The sequence below is a fragment of the Panthera tigris genome, chromosome C1 (assembly GCF_018350195.1).
Source record: "Panthera tigris isolate Pti1 chromosome C1, P.tigris_Pti1_mat1.1, whole genome shotgun sequence".
NCBI lineage: Eukaryota > Metazoa > Chordata > Mammalia > Carnivora > Felidae > Panthera > Panthera tigris.
In genome coordinates this window covers 126,597,594-126,620,191 of record NC_056667.1, presented here as the reverse complement: position 1 = coordinate 126,620,191, position 22,598 = coordinate 126,597,594, and the positions used below count along the sequence as shown (strand labels likewise).

Sequence of the window (22,598 nt, the reverse complement as noted above, 5' to 3'; positions counted from 1 at the left end):
CTCTAATCATGTGGTTGTTTCCCCTGGCAACCAGCCACTTATCCTTAGGGACTTTCCAAAATTCACCTCATTAACATAAGGTGCTCCTTTCAGCTTTATCAGTCTGGAGCTGTTTCAGAAGCTAGGAACAAAAACCAAATATTATAACAAAATATGTTCCTACTGCTATTATCCCTTAGGACATTATAAAGATAATATCCTAAGGAGTCCTGCCCAGGAGCTAGGGATAGAGACCAAACACATATTTCTTATAATATCTCAAGGGATTAAGGGTTTGCCTCACAAATCCTCTCAATCAAACTATAGGATCTCTAGAAAGTTAAGGGTGTTGGACCTCAGCCATCTCATCAAAAGCAGATGGGGCTTATGTCAAAGAAATTTGTACGTATGGCTTTTGCCTAATGGAGTGAACCCCAAAGAGATTCACAAGAGACCTCCAAGTGTCTTTAAAGCCTTATATTTTTAGAAACATTGCCAACTTGGACTGCAGGAGAAAGAGACAGTACAGAATGAGGAGACGTTTTCAACCTCCAGAGTTCTACTGGCAAGAAGCAGGCTGAGATTGCTGCTCAGCTACAAAAAAAAATGTGCTACCTTCCATAAAAAAGAAAAGATGACTGCGAGGGCAGAGTCAATTGCCTAGAGAGTGAAGCCAAGAGCCATGGAGAATTAATCCTAGGCCTTGGGATCTAATTAAGAAATGTCCAGCACTTGTGTGGCTGGCTTTCAGAATTTCCATGACCAATGAACTCTTATGTCTCCAATTTTCCACCATGTTGGACAGGAATGTCTTCCAGCCCAACAACTATAGATGGGGGCCAGATAACTTACTTCATTAGTTCCACTGGTCTGCAGATAAAGAAGATCTGTATTTAAGACACCACAGTTGGGTCTCATCCACACCGGAACTTAATTTAGATGCTGTTTTGGACTTTGAAGTGATGTGATAATATGAGATTTTAGGGACCTTGGTAGGATATGGTAGGTATTTTGCGTGTGGAAGGAATGTGAATCTTGGGGTAGGCAACCTCTATGATAACTCCCAATGATCCCTGCCTCCTGGTATTCAGGCCCTTATATAATAATCTCTCCTTGAGTGTGGGGTGGACCTAGTGACTAATTTCTGACAAATAGAATATGGGGATAATGTTGTGATATTGTTTCTGAGATTAGATCATAAAAAGACTGTGACCACCATCTTGGATCTCTCTCTCTTTTCTTCTTTCATTACTCTGAAGGAAGCCAAGTGCCATGTTGTGAGCAGCCCTATGGAGAGGCCCGTGTGGCAAGGTACTGATGTCTCTAGCCAAAAGACACTGAGGACCTGAGGTTTGCAAACAACCACATAAGTGAGCTTACAGGTGGATCCTTTCCCCGTTGAGCCTTGAAATGACTGCAGCTTCAGTGATACAATAATCATAGCCTTGTCAGAAATCCAGAAACAGGGGACCCAGCTAAGCTGTATCTGACTCTAGGCTCTGAGAAACTGAGATGATAAATGTTGGTTGTTCTAAGCCTATGAGATTTTGGATAACTTATTATGCAGCAAAAATGACTAATACAGATTTTATCTCCTGACACCGATTTGATTTCCCAAGTGGATTTAAAAAAAAGTTTTTAATGTAAATTTTTTCAATATTAAGAAGAGTTTTCATCCTATTTATAATCACCTAATTGATTATAAATAGCCCACTGGAGTTTCATTCTTCATAAGTCCTCATTCTTACAGTTTTTTTGTCTGATTCTATGGGGATTTAAAAAAAGACAGAAAAAGAGAAGCCACGCCCCTAGCTTCTAAGAGAAGGTATCTCTTGAAGAGGCAAGCACATGAAGCAGAATAGGACAGGCTGATCTGGACCATGGTGAAGGCAAGTACACAGAGAACAGGAGTTCCTGAGTTCTACTGGGGATGGGGCACTGAGGGGATGTACTTGACTCAGGATTCACTGACACAAAAACACATCTAATTGCCTTATGCTCAAAAACTAAAAGGTCTAAGAGTCACAATGGCTTCCAGTACAACTAGATTTAGGGGCACTGAGGTGATGTGATAGAGGCCCAGTTACCCCTCTTTGTCTCTCAGCTGTGTTTCCTCTGTGTTGGTTCCATTCTCAAGCAGACTGCCAAGGGCTGAGTTGATCTGCCAGGTGGCAAAGCAGTCAATTAAGACAAGTCAAAATGAAAGGAACAATCAAGGCTTTATTTACTTACTGCCATAGTGTAAGGAAGAAGCTAAAGAGCTGGCTCCCCAGTGTTCCATTTTTCCCCATGTAACAGTACCTGGGGAAGGCCAGCTGCATCAGTACTCCTGGGAGGAATTGGCTCACTGCTTAGAGAGCCCCAAACAATAGGTTCCTGCTTTTCTATGGATCTGAGGCCAAGGGGAACAGGGATACCTAGTAGGAAAGTCCCGAGTACCAAGTTCAGAGTGGAAAAAAGTGTCTTCAAGTTTCCCCTTCCCACAACAAGGCTTCAGCCTAATTGTAACCTCCTCCCCACAAGAGAGGCCTTTGATGGAGGTGCCTGGACCAGTAATGCAAGCAAGCATAAGAGACTAGCTGGCCACAGGGGCCTAGTCCTTGACTGCAACTCTCTTCATAGCCTACCACGCATTGGCTGTGCACCAAATCTGGTGTAGGAAGGGCAGCCTTACCCTAGGAGACCTGCCAGATAAGGTGTTATGGAGTAACGTTTGTGTGTCCGGCCCCCATTCATATGCTGAAGCTCTAACCCTCAATGTGATGGCCTTTGGCAGTAGAGCCTTTCTTTGGAAGGTAGAGTTAAATCAGATGGTGGGTGTGGGGCTCCCCATGACAAGATTAGTGTCCTTATAAGAAGAGGAAAAGAAACCAGAGTTCTCTTTCTGTCTATGTGTACATACTCACAAAGAGGTCATGTGAGCACACAGGGAGATGGTAGCTGTCTGTAAGCCAGGAAGCAGGCCTTCACCAGAAACAGAATTCACCAGCACTTTGATCTTAAACTTCCAAGCCTGTAGAAACATGAGAAATAAATGTATGTTGTTGAAGCCACCCAGTCTATGGTATTGTGTTATAACAACCCAAGCTGACATAACACCTTTGTAATTGCCTATGGTCAGGCCTGAAAGATCACACAAAGGCACTTGGCCAGGATCTGACCCCTTGCTCTTCCTCTATGGTGATAAGATGGCTATCAGCAGCTCCACCTGACATCCTGTTCCTCTCAGAAACACCGGTAGGAAGAGAGGGCTCTAACTTAGTAGTTCCAGCAGAAATTCTAAGACTGGCTCCAATGAGTCTAACTTGGGTCCTGTTCCCATCCCTGAACCAATGGCCACAGCCAAGTGGATGGAATTGACAGGATGGCCTGCATCATGCTATACCTATGAATCTGGAGTTTGGGCCGGGACTTTTCTAAACCACTTCTACTGAGAGCAAGGGAGGGGCACTTCTACCAGAAGGTTCACCCTAGGTAAGCAAAGCCCACAGACGCCCACTCTCCAGTGCTTGAGCAAAAGTGAAAGGATTCATTTCCTCATCCATTCCATAAACATTTCCTGAACTATGTGCCAGACACTGTTCTTGGCCCTGGGGAGATGGCAGTGAACAGAAGCATCAGTCTTAAATTCTACTGGGGGTAACAACAATAAACACAATCAGCAGGTAAAACATATAGATAGATAGTGACAAGGGATTAAAGGAAAGAATTAAAGCAAGAAAGGAGGACAGGAAGTATGTATATGAGGGACAAGTATTCAGAAAGGCAATGAGAGAATGAGCATCCCAGAGCAGAGGGAATAGCCAGAACAAATACCTTGAGGTGGGAGCATGCTTGCTGTGTTCAAGGAACAAGGAATACAGGCTGCCAGATAAAATATGGAATGCCCAGTTAAATTTGAATTTCAGATAAACAACATATACATTTTTTTAGCATAGGTATGTCCCAGATATCAAACAGGACATATTTATACCAAAAAAAAAAAAATTCCAGGCAACATTTGGGACATACGAGGTATCCTGTAATTTCTGTTTGCTAAATCTGGCATTTTCAGGCCAGTGGGACTAAAACAGAATGAAGAAGATGGTGGTGTTGCATATTGAATTATGTCCCCCCAAAAATGATGTTTCGAAGTCCTAACCTCCAGTAAACTCAGAATGGGACCTTACTTGGAAACAGGGTCATTGCAGACATAATTAGTTACAATGAGGTCTTACAGGAGCAGGGTGGTCTCTGCTCCAATGTGACTGCTGTTCTTATAAAAAGATGGCCATATGAAGACACAGGGACAAGCAGGGAGAAAGCAATGTGATGACAGAGGCAGAGATTAGAGCACTGCCCCCGCAAAGCAATGAATGACACATGAAAACCATCAGAAGCTAGAAAGAGGCATAGAAGGATCCTTCCCTTCAAGTAACAGAGGGACGGTGGCCCTGTCAACACCTTGGTTTGGGACTTCTAGCCCTCAAAACGATGAGAGAATAAATTTCCATTGTTTTAAGCCGCCCAGTTTGCAGACCTTTGTTACACTGGGAAACTAACCCAGGGGAGTAGCAGAACATGAGGGCAGAGAGATAAGGAGGGTGATGGACAGATCCTGCAGGGCCTTGGAGGCCACAAGAGGACTTGGCTTGCATTCTGAGTCATCTGAGAGTCTGGGGAGTGGAGTGACATGTGTAAAGAGATATAAGAACAATCTCAGAGGATACCCAGGGAAGGAACGGGTATGTGATGCTCCAAGAACAACATGCAGTTAAGTCCCACTGGAGTGCGTAGTGAGGGCAGTGGGCACAGAGGCTGGAGAGGTGAGCCAGATATTGAAGAGCCTCTCGGTAACAAAAAATAGGGATATGCTTCCCCCTGTAGGTGATAAGAAGCCAATGGAAAACTTGGATCAGAGAGATGGAATCAAATATACCTGTTGTTCATGGTTTTTGTTACCTATTGTACTAGAGGTGGATGCTGGAGTTTAAGAAGAATGACTGGACAGTGATGGAATTCCAGGTGAAATAAGTGGATAACTTTCCCATCAGATAGAGGACCTTAATCCAAGCCCCTCAAATCATACAAGTGAGCCACATTCCCACAAGCTTCTAAGGTAAACTGGAAAATACCTAGGATCTCTCTGGAACATCAGAAAATCGACCCAAGATCACTGATATGCTGAGGGAGATGGGATTCCCAACTGAAGGGCAGGGTCTGGAGGAACAAGTACGTGGCCTAAAAGAGATAGCAACAAATTTTCCCCTGTACATACTGACTCAAGAATTCTGGGCTCCAGCCCAGTGGCTCTCAAGCTTCAGCGTTCAGGAGAAACTCAGGGGGCTTCTGCAAATGCAGATTCCCGGATCCCATCCTGCATATCTTGATTAAATAAAGGTGGTCCTGGAACCACACCTTGAGAAACTTTGGCATAGTGAGGGACTTGAAGATATTCATGCAAACCATGATAAAGGTTACAGAGAAAGCATAAAATGTGGCAGGAGGATAGGAAATGCATGTGGGTGTGGAGAGGTGCTATGTTGTAGCAGGCAATGTTACTAAGAAGGTGACGTTATATGCTGAAATTACATGCAATCTTTTGTGAGTATGTTCATTCCTGAGGAAATGGATATACAACTTTCAGGAGATTCTTAAAGAGATTCTGAATCAAATCAGGACTGAGAACTACCACAGATTAGTTTTCAGACATTTTCTGCTTTCAGATGGAAAGCAATTCGTTTCAGATGGAAGTTCAGAATCTGCTTGTATTTTGAGTGAACCTTAAACAGTGGTTCTCAGCCTTAGCTGCATTTTAGAATTACCTCTAGAGTTTTAAAAAATACTAATTTCTGGGTCTCAATACCAAAAAGTCTGATTTAATTGGTTTGGGGGCTTGACCTGGGAATTGGAATACTAAAATCTCCACAGAGGAATAAAATTGCAGGAAAAGCTGAGAAAGACTGACGGAGGGTTTCAGATGAAGCTCACCTCATGGTAAGAAGACCATGGTGATTATTCCCATTTACCAAGACTCTGGAGAATGTGTGACTAACCTGAGGTCCCATGGCTGGTGAGTAATCAAGACTCAAGACCAGGTTCTAGGACTCCCAGTTCAGTGCTTGGCCACTATTGCACCATGAGAAAGAAGCTGGTCCGATTTTGGTAAGGAGTCAAGTTCCCTAAGCCAGAGCTTAGGCTCTTGTACTAGGAAGGACAAGCCCACAGGGAACCTTGTGATAGAAGGACTCAGCATCTAGGAAGAAGGAAAGAGGTGGAGGAATTCAGAGGAGAGGGGGAAGCAGTTCAGAGAAAGGAGGTCAAGAGCTGACAACCAGCTGCCCCCTCACAGGTCAGCAAGAGAAACAGGCACTTTGCCTATGTCTGGGAGGATTCCCATCCCTCACACATCAACCTGGTCAACACTGGCCTCCCAGCTGGCCTGAGGCTGAACAAAACAACAATAAGCAAAACCCTCTGGGACAAATGACATTAATGGCTTTGTGGCTTCCAATAATCCAACTCCTTCTTCATTCCTTAACACCGGCCAGGACTGTTGATGTGGGGGGCAGTGGTGGTGGGGGAGGGAGTCCGTATGCCAGAAGAAAATCACTATCGCAAAAGGAATGCCTCCATCAGCTCAGTAAAATCCTAAAATGCTTTCAGCAGTGACAAAGCTTTCCATTCTCCAAGTGGTAATTAGTAATGGCTTCAAAAGCAAATGCCCTAAGAGAGAAACCTCCAATTAAAAGTTCAAGGTCCTGGGGCACCTGGGTGGCTAAGTCAATTAAGTGTCCGACTTTGGTTCAGGTCATTGATCTCACAGTTCATAGGTTCAAGCCCCATGGTGGGCTCTATGCTGACAGCTCAGAGCCTGGAGCCTGCTTTGGATTCTGTGTCTCCTTCTCTCTCTGCCCCTCCCCTGCTCGTGCTCTGTCTCTCTCTCAAAAATAAATAATGAACATCAAGCAAAAAAGTTCAAGTTCTTGGTTTTCAAACTTTTTAAAAACAGAACCCTTTTGATAAAATATCTTTATATGTATGTGTGTACATCATATATATGTCACATTATACTATACATGATATGTTACATATATACTATATATATATTATGTGTGTTACATGTGATATGCATAATATGTAATTTAATATATGTCTATATAAATATAAGACGGATCAAAGTAAACTTGCTGTAGACAAAGCAGGAGCTGGGTCTGGAAATTACCTGGTGGGTGGGAGGTGGTGCGAGAGGAGAATGCCCCTCCCCCCTCCCCCTGCCCACCGTCTCTCCCTTCCACCAAGCTGGATTGCCCCTGACCCACCTCAGCCAAATCCTAGGATGGCTTGAAAGAACTGCAGGAAAGAATTCATTAGTTCACTGGACATGCATTATGCATTGCAGGTTGAGAGCCTACTGTGTTGGCATTGTGCTTGATGTTAGGATCAAGGTGGAAGAATAAAAGAGGAACAGCCACTTTCTTCAAGGACCTCACCATCTCTTGAGGGTCACAGACAAGAAAGGGGTAACTATGCAAAATGTGATAGGAACTGAATCGGGGAAGTTGCAGAGCATTACAGAACACAGTGCAAGCCCAGAGGAAGGGCATCTCACCTTAGGTGAGGGCAAGGGAGGGTAGGACCTAGCAGGGAAGCCTCTTTGAAGGAGAAGACCCCCAAAGTTAAGGTCAGCCCCAGCTTCCAGACCATGTTTTGATAAAATGAATGAGGATGGTGGTAGGAAGACTTTGGAAATAGAAACATAAGTGGAGTAGACTCAGATGAAAACACAGCACATCTGAAGGGGCCAGAGACCAGGGACAGGGGGGAAAAATCCCACTTCTTCAAGCTTTCCCAGGCAGCCCCAGTGCTGGGATCCTGGGCTCCACATGCAGGAAGTAAGGAAGAGACCAAGGGCCTCATCCAGACCCGCAGCCCAAAGGGGCAGGTCTGGGGCCACCAAACTGGGGCTCAGGCGTGAAAAGGACTCCCTTTGAAGTGAAAAGATCAAAATGGCTTCTGAGAAATCAGATCTCTTCAGCTGGATTTCAGCCTTGAGAGCAGGCTTTCCCAAAGGCAAAGCAGTAAAAGGAGAGCAAATGCTCAATAAAGTTCTGAGGGCCAGAGGGGAGGCCGGTCCATCCAAGGCTTTCCTAAGCAGACCCACCCCCCCTTACAAACATGGAAGCAAAGCCATGCAGAAGGGGAAGGAAAGGCAGACCGTGGCCCGGGGTTACTGCAAAGCCATCCCCAGGAGAGCGTGACAGTAGAGTCGCCTCTGAAGGAACAAGCTCCTGCTGCAGGCATGATGGTCAGGATGAGACAATGGCAACCAAAGGAAAGGGTGCTGTGTGGTGTCACCCCCAGATGTGCCACCTGTCCCTCACAGTGTTCCCCTTTACTACAAAAAAGAAAACAAAAAAGCTCAGGGCACCCTAGAAGTTTCGCTCTTTTTCATGGTCTCAAACACTGCTTTTCCCTCTGCTCCTTCATCTTCCTCCCCCTTCCCTGGGACTCTCCTTTCTCCCATGACACAATGACAAAGAAAAATGCCCACAAGGGCCTTGTTTTCAAGATTCAATCAAGGCTCTAAGCTTTTATCTTGTTCTTAATAGCACCTTGCACCGATAGAGCCCGGCAAGGCTTTGTGGGCCTTAATTATCTCCCAAAGATCGATTAGGCTGCTTGGCCTCGTGGGCAGCAGGCACCCCCAACAGCAGCTTTTCCAGATGGATGAGCTATGTCCCGGGCCATGGAGCACACTCCTCAACGCCAGCTGCCTGTGAGGCAGGTCCAGGCTGCCCTATTTCTCACAGGCACCCATCTCTGTTTCCGCTCCCCAGGGGATTTTTCAATGAGACTGCAGGCTTGATAAGGCCCTCCCAGTTCAGAGGAGAGGAAACCAAGGCTAGGCGACTTCCTGATGGCCCAGTCTGAACCTGCAATGAGACAAGAGCCCCACGTGAGGATTCCCCTGCCCACGTTCTGTCACGTCTCCATCTGAGGACACTTGGCATAGTGGGCTGTATTTATAAACAGCATAAGAAAGCCAAGAGTGGGCCAGTGCCCCCAAAGAGGCAGCTAAGAGCTTGTTTTCTGTTCCACAGACTCCCTCTGCAGCCAGCATGCAGAAGCAGGTCAAAGCTTCAGGAAGAATTGGCTGCCAGAGCTTGCCATTCACACCACCATTCACACTACCGAGCTTGTATCAAGCACTTCAAAGCGCCAGGTGCTATCCAGAACAGCCTGCAAGCTGCAGCCTGTGACACTGGTGTCCGAGCCTGGGGGAGGATGTGAGATGCTGTGAGACTAAGGTGGGTAGGGAAGCCAGGCCTCTGATAATCTTTACATGATAAGACAAGTGCATTTAAAAGCAATATACGTTGGTAATAATAACTGACGATTTTTACTGAGGTCTTCTGTGCTTTTAGAGGGTCTCCTTCATCTAGACTCACAGAAGCCCACTGAGAGGTTGAATATCATGCCAGTGATCATCCACCCAGAAAATGCTAGAGATGGGATTTGAACCCAGGCAGTATGACACAAAAGTCTATGCTTTGACTCCGTTTACCAGACTATTCAGCGTAGTTAGTCCTTTTGGGCTTCATGGCAGAAGGTAGGAGGGCTTTAGGTGGCAGGCACATGGCAGTGCCTAATTTTCTCACCCACTCAAAGTTGTTTTCCAGGCAAGACAAGGGACATACATTATCTAGGGCAACCTCCCAGAAAGGGGCATGTTGTGTGCTCCCTAAGGACAGGGACCAGACTTGATTCTTTTTTATATCCTCAGCACCTAGTGCAGTGCCTGGATACTCAAAAAATTCTTGCTGGCTCCTTGCCTAGCCACACATACAGGCTGCGTGGTCAAAGGCAAGCTACTAAACTTGTCTAGTTGCAGATTCCCAATCTGTAGAATGCAGATAATAATGTAGTCCTTCCAGTATAGCCATATTATTAGGAACCATATGTGTAAAGTCCTTCCCACTAGGACCACTGCATAGTAGGTACTCAATAAACTATAATTAGCTATCTTCAAAGCCATGATGCCAAGGGTCAAGGGTGAGTTGAGACAGACCCATACTTCTTGACTAACAGCAGGATAGGGCAAGACAAAATAGCTCGAGGTATTCCCATGATTTTTTTTTTAATTAGCCTTCTCTAAAAGTTCCCTTTTAAAACTTCAGAAGGCTCGGAGTCCTTCAGCATCTCAAGGACGGAAGATTCTGAGGAATCGTTATTGTGTTAACATACTTTGAATGGATGTTCTCCCTCTCTTTTCTCCCAACAGAACCCCGATGTCATGTAGGTGGCTAAACTCCTCAATACAACCTTATTCTCCCAGGATATGTGGTCCTAGCCCCAGAAGATGAGACATAATTGATCTAAACCTATAGGACACAGTCATAGCTAATGAAAGATGAAAGAAAGTAAGAAGCCTCTAGGAAGAATTTTCCTTGTGGATGAAAGGGATCCATGTAGTTTCTTTTCTCCTCTTGGATATTGTCATGGAGATGTGACAACTGGATCTATGGCAGCCATCCTGCATTCATGAGCAAAGCTGATATAAAGACAAAGACAACACACTGACTGTGGCAGAGAAGAGAAGAAAGAACTTGGTCCTTAATGACAAGTGAGAACTACCAAATTAACCAACTCTGCACCCTACCTCAAGACTTCTTGTCATACAAGATAATGATGTTTCTTACTATTCAAGCCAGTAGAGTCTGTGATTTCTATAGCTGATGCCCAAGAGTACTCTGACAAACTTGCCATCTTAAAAATATAATCTCTGAAAGGAAGTAACCCTTAAATTACCTTGGGAGAGAACCAAACATCCTGAGTTGAATGGGAACCTCTAGACTAAGGCTCAAATACAAACCCTTCTGCAAGCACAGGGTGAAGCCAATCACAAGATATCTGAGTCTAAAAGGGTAACCATGGTTTTGGGAAAGAGCAGTCAAGTCTTCTGATCTTGCTGCAATCCTGGCTTCTTCTTCTTTGTGTGTGTGTGTGTGTGTGTTTGCTTTTTTTTTTTTTTTTTTTTTTTTTTTTTTTTTTTGCGGGGGCGGGGGCACAAGTGAGCAAAGGGCAGAAAGAGAAAGGATCACACAAGGAGCAGAGAGAGAGAAAGAGAGAAAGAGAAGTGAGGCTCACCCGAAGCAGGTCTAATGCTCACCAGAAGCAGGGCTTGTGCTCACCCAATGCAGGGCTCAAACTGATGAACTGTGAGATCATGACTTGGGCTAAAGTCAGATGCTTAAGCCACCCAGGTGCCCCATGCAATCCTGGCCTCTTGACCAAAAACACAGAAACCTGAGGAGCAGCAGATGTTCAGAATCAGTCCAGGTGAGAGCAATCCCTGGTTCAGGAGTTTTTCTCCCAACCCAGGGGCAGCCACATTCCTTTGGGAGTGGATCACAAAGGTTGCTACAGGGCTTGGCAGAGTAACCCTCAGAACCAAGAGAGTAGCCTTAGAAAACACTCAAGTGGCCATATGTTGCCAAGGGCTCCACAAAACACAAAATATCTTCAATTTCTCCAACTGCTGGGATTCAACAGGGAGGAAAGGAAACAAGATGGGAACCCAGTGTGCAATATGAGGCATCCACTCAGCAACCACTTTTTTTTAATTACCCAAAAGCGCAGAATGACTTTTACATTTTTAACATGTTGTTTAAACAACAACAATGAAGAAGAAGGAGAAAGAAAAAGAGAAGAAACAGAAGTCTATGGTCTACAAAGCTTAAAACATTTACCATCTTGTCCTTTACAGAAAAGGTGTGCCAATGCTTGGACTATAAGGTCCACAGTGGCCAAAAGCATGACCCTTATTTGACAAGGTTTCCTTGAAGTCCTCCTGGAAAAACCTGAATGCCCTTAGCTGCTAAACTCCTCTCCTGGTTCGATCAGGAGCTCTGGGTGTGAGAGCAGCCAGTTGATGGGCTGAGGGCTTTGAGCTCTTCCTAATTCTCCTCTGTATTAAATCAGGCAGTCTCTTCCAACCTGCCACAACTCCCTACAGTAATGATTCACACAGTACAAACGTTCTATCGCACTCCTGGCATCCACCACCCCTAAGTGTCAAGCCTTCAAGAAAGCAATGGAGGGTTTAGCACAGAACACAGCCCACCAAACAGATGCATGCTTTTCCTTCCCCATGTGGGCTGAGCAGGTTGGGGGGGAGAGAGGACTGAATGTCTCGAGGTGTAGGGCACCGTCTTCTGGCTTGCAGGCTATAGGCTTCCCAGCCCTGCACTGTCCTGGTTCTTTGGGCACCAGCCCCACTTGCCCCGGCAGAAAGCCCTACCAGAGCGACCGCCCCACGCTGGGGCTATGGATCTATTCTAGGGAGCCTTATCACCCAAAAACAGAAACTACAAAGGGAGCCAATCTCCTTACATATTCCAAACGTGATTCAAACAAACCTAAATTTTTGGAGTCTTCCAGCTGGCTGGTATTTTGAGCAGCAAACCAACAGAGGCGGTTATTGTATCAGCTTAGAGAAGATGCTTTTATAATCAATGACACTCATTATATTCAAATATCCAATTCCTGCCAATACACAATTTAAATAATAATTTCTAAGCAATTTGTTATATAATTGAGTCTTTTATATTTATAATACATATAATTTGTTACATAATTGAGTCTCTTATAATTACAACCTCCCTGAAGAAGCAGCAGCAATTTTTATTTTTGAGGGTGGGATCGGACTTGGCTGGCAAAGGGACATTCTGCAGCCTTGGACAGCTGGCTAGAGAGTATTGGTAATGAGAGAAAGGGGGGTGGCTCTCTTTGAGGAGTTACTGGCTATTCTGTTCCTTTGGTTTGAGGGGTCAGCTATTAATTTAAGGGTACGCCAAGAAATGCATTTATTTCTGGCAAAATTTTATTTTCCTTTTTTTAAGTTTATTTTGAGAGAGAGCAAGCATGAGTTGAGGAGGGCAGAGAGAGAGAGAGAGAGAGAGAGAGAGAGAATCCTAAGCAGTCTCCACACTGTCAGTGCTGAGCCTCATGTGAGGCTCAAACTCATGAACCGTGAGATCACGACCTGAGCCAAAACCAAGAGTTGGACACTTAACTGACTGGGCCACCCAGGAGCCCCTTGGATACAGATGACAGGGATGCCTTGGTCCAGTGTCAAAAATTAATGGTACATAAAATGTGGTTCTAAAGTGCTGAAGATTGCCTTCTCTGACCTCTCGGGCACTAACCTGCAGACATGCAGAATCATGCCATCCTTGGCAACTCAAACCCACTGTATCCAAAATGCACCACTGCAAGAGTATGTAAGATATGTGACTAAGCTAAGCAGCTGTCAGGCCCAGGGTCACACTCCCTTGGAAACTCATGACTCCAGGACCTCCATGCCACTTCTTATGTAACCCAGCAAGCAACAAAAATTCACTGAGGACTTGTATAAGTGCTGGGCTCTGAGCTCTCTGGAGGGATACCAAGAAGCATGAAGCCTGGCCCCAGCTCTCATAGAGCAGCTAGTCTCACAGCAATGGTGAACACACATCCATGAAACTAGCGTCAGGAACCAGAAGAATCAGAGATGACCTCTGAAGTCCCTTCCCACTTTAAACTTCTAGGATCTAACAAATCACTGTCCAATTTATTTGTTTTATTTCTCAATAAAGTTAACATTTAATAGTATTTGCCCATGTTCTCGTTTTCTCCTCTAGATCACTTACCTATTGCTACATGACAAATAATCCCAAAGTTGTGTGGCTTAAAACAATCTTTACAATGATTTTGAATGCTCATGATTCTCTGGGTGAGCAATCTGAGCTGGGCTCAGCTGGGTGGAGTCTTCTTCTATCTCTTGGGGTCACTCATATGACTGCAGTTATCTGGAACCCAACTGGGGCTGGACAGAGTCAGATGACCTGAGACAACCTCGTCCCCATGTCTACAGGTTGATGCTGGCTCTCAGCTGGTGAATCCAGGGGGGCTTGGCTGGCTAGGCTCATCTCTGCTCCATGTGGCTTCTTCACAGACCCAGGGCAGCATTCCCAGAAGACAAGGACAGCATTCCCAGAAGACAAGGCTTCTCAAGAATTAGGCTCGAAAGTTGTACAAATTACACTGCATTCTATGGGGAAAAGCAAGTCATGGGACCACACAGCTTCAGGGATGAGATAATAGATTTAACCTCTTGATGCAAGGAGTAACAAAGGTCACTGAAACTGAACTTCATTTGTTTGCAGCTTATCCTGACATTATCTGTCCACTTATCTCCATAACCCATTAGCCACCAAAACAAGTATTCATGTTCTCATTGGAAATCTACCTACATAACAAAAATAAGATGTTTTAAATACTATCACAGAATGCCATTAAGCTTAGTGAAGATGTTTTTGGAAAACTATCTTTTTGTTTTCCCATACATGAAGCAAAAAAAATTAAATACAGTCCACTTCCTCACTTTTTACCACACTTGATCCAATACCTTCACAATGTCTACCACAGTATTTCAAACATAACAGGCACTTTCCTTGCAATTCTAGAACCAAGTCCGAAGAGCTTTGACTACAGTGTTCCAAATCACTGTTTGGTAGTTGAAAAAGGTGAATTAAGAATGATGCATTAAAGCAAGGCCATCTGGTGTTCATAGTTCCTGAACAATCCTAGATGCATTTCAGGCCTCAAGGCCAAGTAATTTTTCACAGTTATACCAGAACATCGTATTACCAGTAAGTCACCTGCAGCCCTGTCATGGGGACCATCTGATTATTGTCCTTATTGCTTAGATGTTATCACTTTACAGCCACCCAAATATTTGTAGGCAGTAATCCAAGTAGCAAGTCAGGGATCGGGTTACTCAGCAGTTCGTAGATCCGAAACAACTCATAAATCAAAATTGACAAGAAATTAGCAGACTAGCTCAGACAGTAAAAATCTTGCGATCAAATCTTCCAGCTCAGATGCTGACAAACACTTGATACCCCTCAATAAGATAGAATCTTGCCTTGACACGCAAGGTCACAAGTAGCAAAAGCACTCACACTGCTGTCTTTGTACACCGTCTTTGTGCATCACGCAGAGCCAACCTTGTCAAAATTCAGGCCCTTCCATGCAAACCTTGCCCCAAACACCTGTAGCCTACTCAGCCTCCCTGAGAAGGTATTCAGAAGGAAAAATAAGTTCAGTCCTAGTTCGGTTGAAATTTGCCACTTCCTCAAAATTTACTCAAAATCATCACTTAGGCAACTTCTCTTTGTAGTGTTTGGAATTTGTTCATTCCATTATTTTAGGAGCATTTCCTTCAGGAGTTAGCAAGAAACAAAACAAAACAAAACAAAACCTAGATCCTGCCTTCAAGGAATAAAAAAGTCATTGTGAGCTTGCCATTTTCTCATACATTTTCTAGTTTAATGCTCACAGTGCCCCTATAATGCAAGTGTAATTATCCCCATTTTAGACTGAGAAACTGGGGTTTCAGTTAGCAGGCAACGGAGCCAAGATCCAGTCTGAGGGAAGAGCAGAATAAAAGAAGCAGGGTTGGAAGACAAAGAAGCTCACATGAAACACTGGGGGTAAAGCACCTTCTATGCAACAAAGGACTTTGCAAATACTGGTGACCGTAATGACAGAGAGTATAGGGCATAGATGGGACAACCAGGTGGACAATATCCTCCTGACTGTTGGAAATGAAAATGGAGAAAGAACCTGGAGATGGATCCGGGTGAATCTGGCATGGATGGAAAGAAAAATGCAAGTTAGAGAAAGAGCAGCTGAGCAGTGGAAGGAGACTTCGGAGCCAGCCCAGAAGCCAAGAGCATCACACTTTAAGAAAGTTAAGTGCCGCCATGAGGTGGAGAGGAGAGAAGCTTGGAAAGAAGTTGGGGTTAAAGAGTGGAGGCCACTGGAGGCTGTCAAGAGAGACTGAGGGTAGGTGACAGATTGCAGGGGATTAGAGGGAGTGTAGATGGTAGGGAAATAAGGACATCAGTGTAGATTCTCCTTCCAGAAAGTTTCTCGAGGAAGGAAAGGGGGGAATAGAATGCACTGATAGTTTAGGAGATGTTGAATCAAAAAAAGGACTGGGCTCCTAATGACCAGCAACAATGGCCAGGGGAGAGGATATAGAGATTGAACACCATTCCCTACTTCCTCACCTGCATGATTTGGGGACTGTTTATGTACAGGGAGATTTCTACTGTTGCTGCTTCATCTGATTAGAAAACGTGTCCTCACTTTTCATCCCACTTTGTTCTATTAATTCTTCCTTTTCAGAGTCTCTTTGGGTTCATCTTCTCTTTTCTGCTCCTCCACCTGAGAGCAGGCCTCTCCTGGAACCTTGTGCCATCCTACTCTCAGGTTTCCCAGCCTCTCACCACCTTCCCTCAATTTGAATCTGAACCAGATTAACCTGCCATAAAACCTAGTTTGCAAAACATGAAAAGCACCCTAATATGCATTGGCTCAAGTCCCAAATTCCTGGCTAAAAATGGAAGAGATTCCATCAGGAGTCTCCATTCTTCAAACCCAGTCCCTTTTTCCACCCCTCCTATGAAACCTGAGGGTCCCAAGACCATCGTCAGCCCTGTTGCACATTAGATTCATCAGGGAAGCTGTACAGAACCAAGGCCCCGGGCCCATTCCAGAGATGATTCATTTGGTCTGCAGTGGGATCCAGGCATGGGTATATTTTAAACATTCCCCTATTGACTCTCTCCAGTGGCACTTTACCAGTCAATGGGATACTCAGAAACCATGCTCTAAGCCTTTACTCGGCAATGTTTCTATGCCTTAAATTGTCTTCCTTCCTTTCCATGAACTAAATATGCCACGTATCTCAAAGGCTGAATGCAAACCTGACTTTTTTGGGGAAGTCTTCTCAGACCACTCCAGCTAGAAATGATCTTCCCTATCTCCAGATTCTGTAATGCTTACAGAAACACCAAGAAACCTAGTCTCTAATTCAACAACCATGCCAGGCCCTTGCTTAGTTACCAGGGTCCATGCAGATGAAATGAGGCCTCTGCTTTCAATGGGTTTATTATCAAGGTGGGGTATGGTTTTGGGGGTGCCGGTGATGCAGGCAAAGCAGAGAAAGCCACACATTGAAGGGCAGGCAGTACAGAGGCCCAGCAGGAGAAAAACATCAGAGGTTCTGGCAGCAGGACATGCATCTGAATCTGTAGTCCATGGAAAGATCAAGAAGCACCTTGCACACCAGCTTAAGATCGGCTCCCGTGGTCTTCAGACCCTCTTTTGAGAAAATATCCTTCTGCATTTGACCTGACTCCATGCTCACCTAGCCACCTTTCCAGTTGCAATCTGTCCTTCCTGGGCTGGGGAAGAGGGTTCTTCCCCTATGGCAGATGTAGTCTTTACTTTCGAAGGGAAGAAAGATCCCTCACTGTAGTCAGCAATGTTGTCTGTCAGTGGCTTGTGGTTTTTCTCAAGGCAGATAAGTCTGCCTTGATTACTGTTCCAATGACACCCTACAGAACAGATGGGCCCCTCCGCACCTCCAGACACCCCAGGTAACCCCAAGTGGCACCACACAGCTAGGGCTTCAGAAACACAGTTTTAAAATCATTATCACAGGCCCCTGGCGTGGGGGGGCCTCAAAGGTATAGGCTGTTCTAGAATTATTTCATGTACACAATAGGTTTATAAACCCTCACTTCCAATAGGTTTATAAACCCTTATAGGCAAGAAACCAGTCTCCTACTTCTTTGCACCCTATAGGTTGTTATCTAGGAGATAAAGTACAATAAAGAGTTAATACACGAGCTTGAACAAAAGAGGCTATCCACAGTCAAGAGGCATGGAAGTCAGAATTTTCAAAGGGTTATTAATTATTTCAAGATGAATTTAAACATCTAGATGGTAAATGAAGAGTAGAAATGAAGTGACTTCCAAGAACTTAGAAAGAAATGCAGTTGTCCGTGGAAAGTTAGTTTGGTGAAATCCACACACAATGGATAAGGTTAGTTATTATACTAAAAGAAATAGCAGGGAATAACCTAGAAGAGTTTCTCCAAGTGTGTGCCCAAAGAGTTTGGGAACACCTAAGACTCCCTTTAAGGTGACAGGATTGAACTACAACTGGTTTTAGCAAATGGAGAAATAATCAGCTGTTTTGTGTACTGCCTGGAGAAGTTCTGTATAAACAGAAGGAGGGTGAGTTTGTGGAGAAAGGAAAACCACAGGGTCAGAGGTTGGCAGTGTTTACCCATGACTTCCAGGAGAAAGAGAAACAGCGAGCTGGACTAAGCTTCATCATAAGAGGAGTGTATCCTGTGTCAGGCAAAGGAGGGTCTCACCAGCACTTGCGTCAGTGAGGGTTTTTGAGTTCAAATATAGCAACTGACACTGGACTATTTCCAGGAAAAAAGGGGGGCTTAGGGGGTATGTGTTACTGAAAGGGAAAATATATAGAAAAGCACAGAGGACCAACACAGAGGAGGGCAAACCAGGCTTAGAACAGATTACACCCAGGTCAATCCTGAAGGTCTTAGTCATAGAAGCTACTGCACAACCTTACCTGGGTGGGTCTCCAGTATAAATAAACTCCAACCATTACTCCCATTCAAGAAACAAAGTCCTGGGAGAGAGAATACAATGGAGCAAGCTGAGGCCACATGCCTGCTTCTCAGCAGAAGTCTCCATTAAGAGGAGACTTTCCCTTTTAACATAGGAGGGTATGTATTGGATTAACCAGTTCCAAGTTCTAAACACAATGGAGAAGAGAAAAATCCCAAGAAGGGAAGTGGGGTGCTGTTGGGAAGTGGGAATGGTCACTGGGCAGTCAATATCTACAATACATCTGAGGAAATGTCCTCTGTGGTTGTCTCTCTGCCTTTGACCTGACCCCAAGCTCACCTAGCCACCTTTCCAGTTCCAAACCACTTTCCCCAATCTGAGGTACAGGGTTATTCCCTGATGGCAGTTGCAAACTTCTTTCCAAGGGAAAAAATGTCCCTCACTGTAAGTTAACAAGATCGTCAGTAGCTTACAATTGTGTTTTTCTCAAGGCAGATCTCTGAATTGGGTCTCGGGACACGCAAGATTGAATGCCAGATTCTGACAGACAGCTGGCCTCTCTCATGAGTTCCACCTAGCAGCACATCCCTCCAAGGTGTGGCAGTGTCCAGTCTCACATATCTGGTTCGATCCAGAAATCTGGAGTGAGGTTGTCTTTCTTTGAACATGTATTTTTTTATTTCTACTTTCATCCATATTCAATTAAAATCCACAAATTCTTCAATACATAATAAAGTGTGTCTTTTCCAACTATTCCTGTATCACATTTTGCTACTCTAGTGACTTGTCCATTGTCCAAAGATGACTGCTCCTTATTACATCCCTGACCATAAGCCTGGGAAATAGGTTTTGTAAATACGATGCTAAGGCAGGAATCCATGGACATATGGCCACAGACCAGGCTGCTGATGCTGGTCTGCTATGATGATAGCTATCCTTTGGATCATGGAGCTGGAAGGCCTTTTAACAAACACTTGGTTCAATTCCTTCTTTTTCAGATGAGGAAGCCCAGGAAGAGGAAGTCTCTTGGTCAGCATTACCCAGCACATGGATGGAAAAACTAAGACAAACCCAGATCTCATGGGTCCTTTTCATGACATCATCACACCTTTTGAAAAATAAGAAATTCCATCAATTTCCCAGGTCTTCTAGAAGCAAACACTATCTTTTCTGCCTTTCAGTTGAGGGAAATAACGAAACTAACTGCTGACCCTTTGTACCCAAATACCAGATGCGATGCCTCACTTGCTTTAAAGTCATACTCAGTGAAACACTAATAAGAAAGCTCAAGAACTGTGGTGCCCTGAGAATTCAGAGAGAGAGAGAGAGAGAGAGAGAGAGAGAGAGAGAGAGTTTGTGTGTGTGTGTGTGGGAGGGGAGAGAAAGGGATTTTCCACCCTAGTAAATATCATCAGAGCCTAGCACAGCCTCTGAAAGGGGGGGGGGGGGCGGGAATGGAATTACGTTTCTGCTGCATCACCTTGGGCAAGTTCCTTAACCTATTTGAAGGTCAGTTTCCTCTTCTGTGATATAAATAACCTACCTCAGCAGGCTGTTCTAAAGTTTTAATTAGATAACCTACAGAAAACATTTGGAACAGTGCCCCACCAATGGCAAGCCCTCAAGTGTTCTGAATGTTATTTTGAACATAACAAAATCTTTAGTGTTTGTTCTTTTCCATAAGTCCCTAAGAACACCTTCCTGATGTTTCAAGGTACCACACTTGGCTTGTTTAGAATCTCCTGGAGAGTTTTTACAAGTACAGATGCCTGGGTCCCACTCCCAAAGATTCTGGTTCAATTGGTCTAGGTGCACCTGGGGCATGGCTCCCACTGCATAAAGCTCTCAGGAGATTCTGATGCAAACAAGCTGGGACAGTCACTCACCTATAGAACTGAGCCTACAACCAGAGAACAGGTAAGGCCAGGGCCATCAAGCAACATCAGTTCATCTCCCCGCTTCATTGAGATTACCACCGAGAAAGAACCTAGAGAGCTGAGGCACCTGGTTCTTAGTGATTTCAAGCTTCTCATTCCAAACAATCTGAATGAAACAAAGATTAGGCTAAAGTTGAACAAATTTCAGATCTTGCTGTGGCAGCTGATTTTTTTTTTTTTTTTTTTTTTTTACCAAATCATTTACCATTTTCTCCTAAAACAAACACACCTAAAAAAAATGAATGTTAAGAAAACCTAATTCACCAAAAGTGCAGAGATGATGGTCCTGAAAAATTAAGGTAGTCACTGTTTTGTCAGCAGTGTGGAAAATAGGTTCTCACTTCTGCCTACAAATTTTTTTTTTCCAAGTTTGGCTACATTTTAACAAGATACAAAAGAATCAGAGGAAGGTTGTTTTGTTTCTTTGTTTTTGGTGCCAGGCTTTCTTTTTAAGGCGGACCAGTGCAAAGGGGAATTAGGCATGTGACCTCCTTTTCTAGCTGACTTCACAAAAGACAGGGAAGAGGAGGGTCCTGCGGAGGGTCCCTATGAGTCACTGGCTCAGATCCCTCCCTTCTGCTGGCTGGCCCTAGAGATCCCAGCAGGCACTGCAGCTGTTCACGGGCCCGTGTTTGGGGAAGTGAGGCCTGGGAAAGCAGCAATGCAGGGGCAGAGTTTGCTTCCCATCAACTGAATCTTGCCCTGAGGGCCAGGCTTCCTCCTCTCAGGGCTCTCATCCTGGCAAGTCCCTTCACAAGCCAGCCTTTCCAAAGAGGAACGCCTGAGGGTTGACTCCAGGTCCTTGGCTTCCACTCTCTTCTCTAGTTGTCCGGCTAGGCTGGCCCCAAAGTCTATGATTCCCGGCAGTTCCAAGGGCCATTGTGGTGAGATCTTACACATGGAAGCTGAGAACTGGGACCAATGGCCTGAAGCTACCAGGAGGCTGATTTCAATCCAAGGCAGTAACTTTCCAAGAGTGTTCCAGTTGGGGGAAGCCCCAGTCATTAGAGATCCATGGCAGGGCATGTATTCACACAGGGCCACAGGTAAGTCATAGAAGACATTCTGGAACCAGACGGAAGCTGCTGGCCAGAGGTTCTCAAAGGCCTTGTACCCCTACCCCACCCCAAAATAGATTTCTATGAATTCTCGAGTTAGTTCAGCTACACAAGACAAAAGTATGTCTGAGAAATAATATTCTTACTGTTTTAAATTTATAAATATGAACATTTTAATTACGCTGAGTAGAAAAAAGAACAAACTACACCTTTAGAAGCCCATCACCAACATTAAACGTATTTTACCATACTTGCCTCAGCCCACTCTCTCTCTCCCTTTCTCTCCTTTCAAAACAGTAAAAATGTCCAGATACAGTTGTTTCCTCCTGTTTCTTCATCCTTCCCTCACCTTTCTCAACGGTAGCCATTAACCTGAATTTAGCCTATACCATTCCCATGTGTGTTTTGGCCTTTTAATGAACATGAACGTGTTAATAAAAATCATACTGTTTTGGGGCGCTTGGGTGGCTCAGTCAGTTAAGCATCAGATTTTGGCTCAGGTCATGATCTCATGGCTCATGAGTTCGAGCCCCACATCGGGCTCTGTGCTGACAGCTCTGAGCCTGGAGTCTGCTTCAGATTCTGTGTCTTCCTCTCTCTCTGCCCCTTCCCCACTCACTGTCTCTTTCTCTCAAAAATAAACATTAAAAAAATTTTAATCATATTGTTTATATTTTAATACAAATCGCATCTCTATATATTATGTATGTGTATGTAACAAACACATATATCCTTTTACAACTTGTTTTTTCACTCATCATTGTTTTAGAATTCATACATGTTGATGAAAAGTTGACCCAGTACATTTATATTAACTGCTACATGTTGTAGTATTCAATTCCGTTAACCCATTCCATAAACCATAGCTTGTGGGCTATGTAATCAGAATTCTTTTGTGCATGTGCATATGTGTGTGTGTGTGTGTGTGTGTGTGTGTATCTACATGCAAGTATGTAGCCATGTATACACACAAACACAAATCTGTACACTTACACAACAATTTCTCTGGGCTATATACCAAGGAGCGGAATTGATATTTTATAGCAGGAACATGCCTTTGGCTTCAATAGACATTGCCAAATCATTCTCCAAAGCAACTATACCAATTTACACTCACATCAGAGTTCCTTTGTGCCCACATCTC

At 44.4% G+C, this 22,598-nt stretch overlaps 1 long non-coding RNA gene across 1 annotated transcript in view; it reads right to left on the bottom strand.

Annotated features, from left to right (window-relative positions):
- LOC122241316 overlaps nt 1-22,598 on the bottom strand; it is a 97,322-nt gene that overhangs the window by 7,766 nt on the left and 66,958 nt on the right. The window contains exon 2 of the long non-coding RNA XR_006221384.1: nt 2,886-2,992. This is a non-coding gene — a long non-coding RNA (uncharacterized LOC122241316). The remainder of the gene's footprint in view (nt 1-2,885; nt 2,993-22,598) is intronic.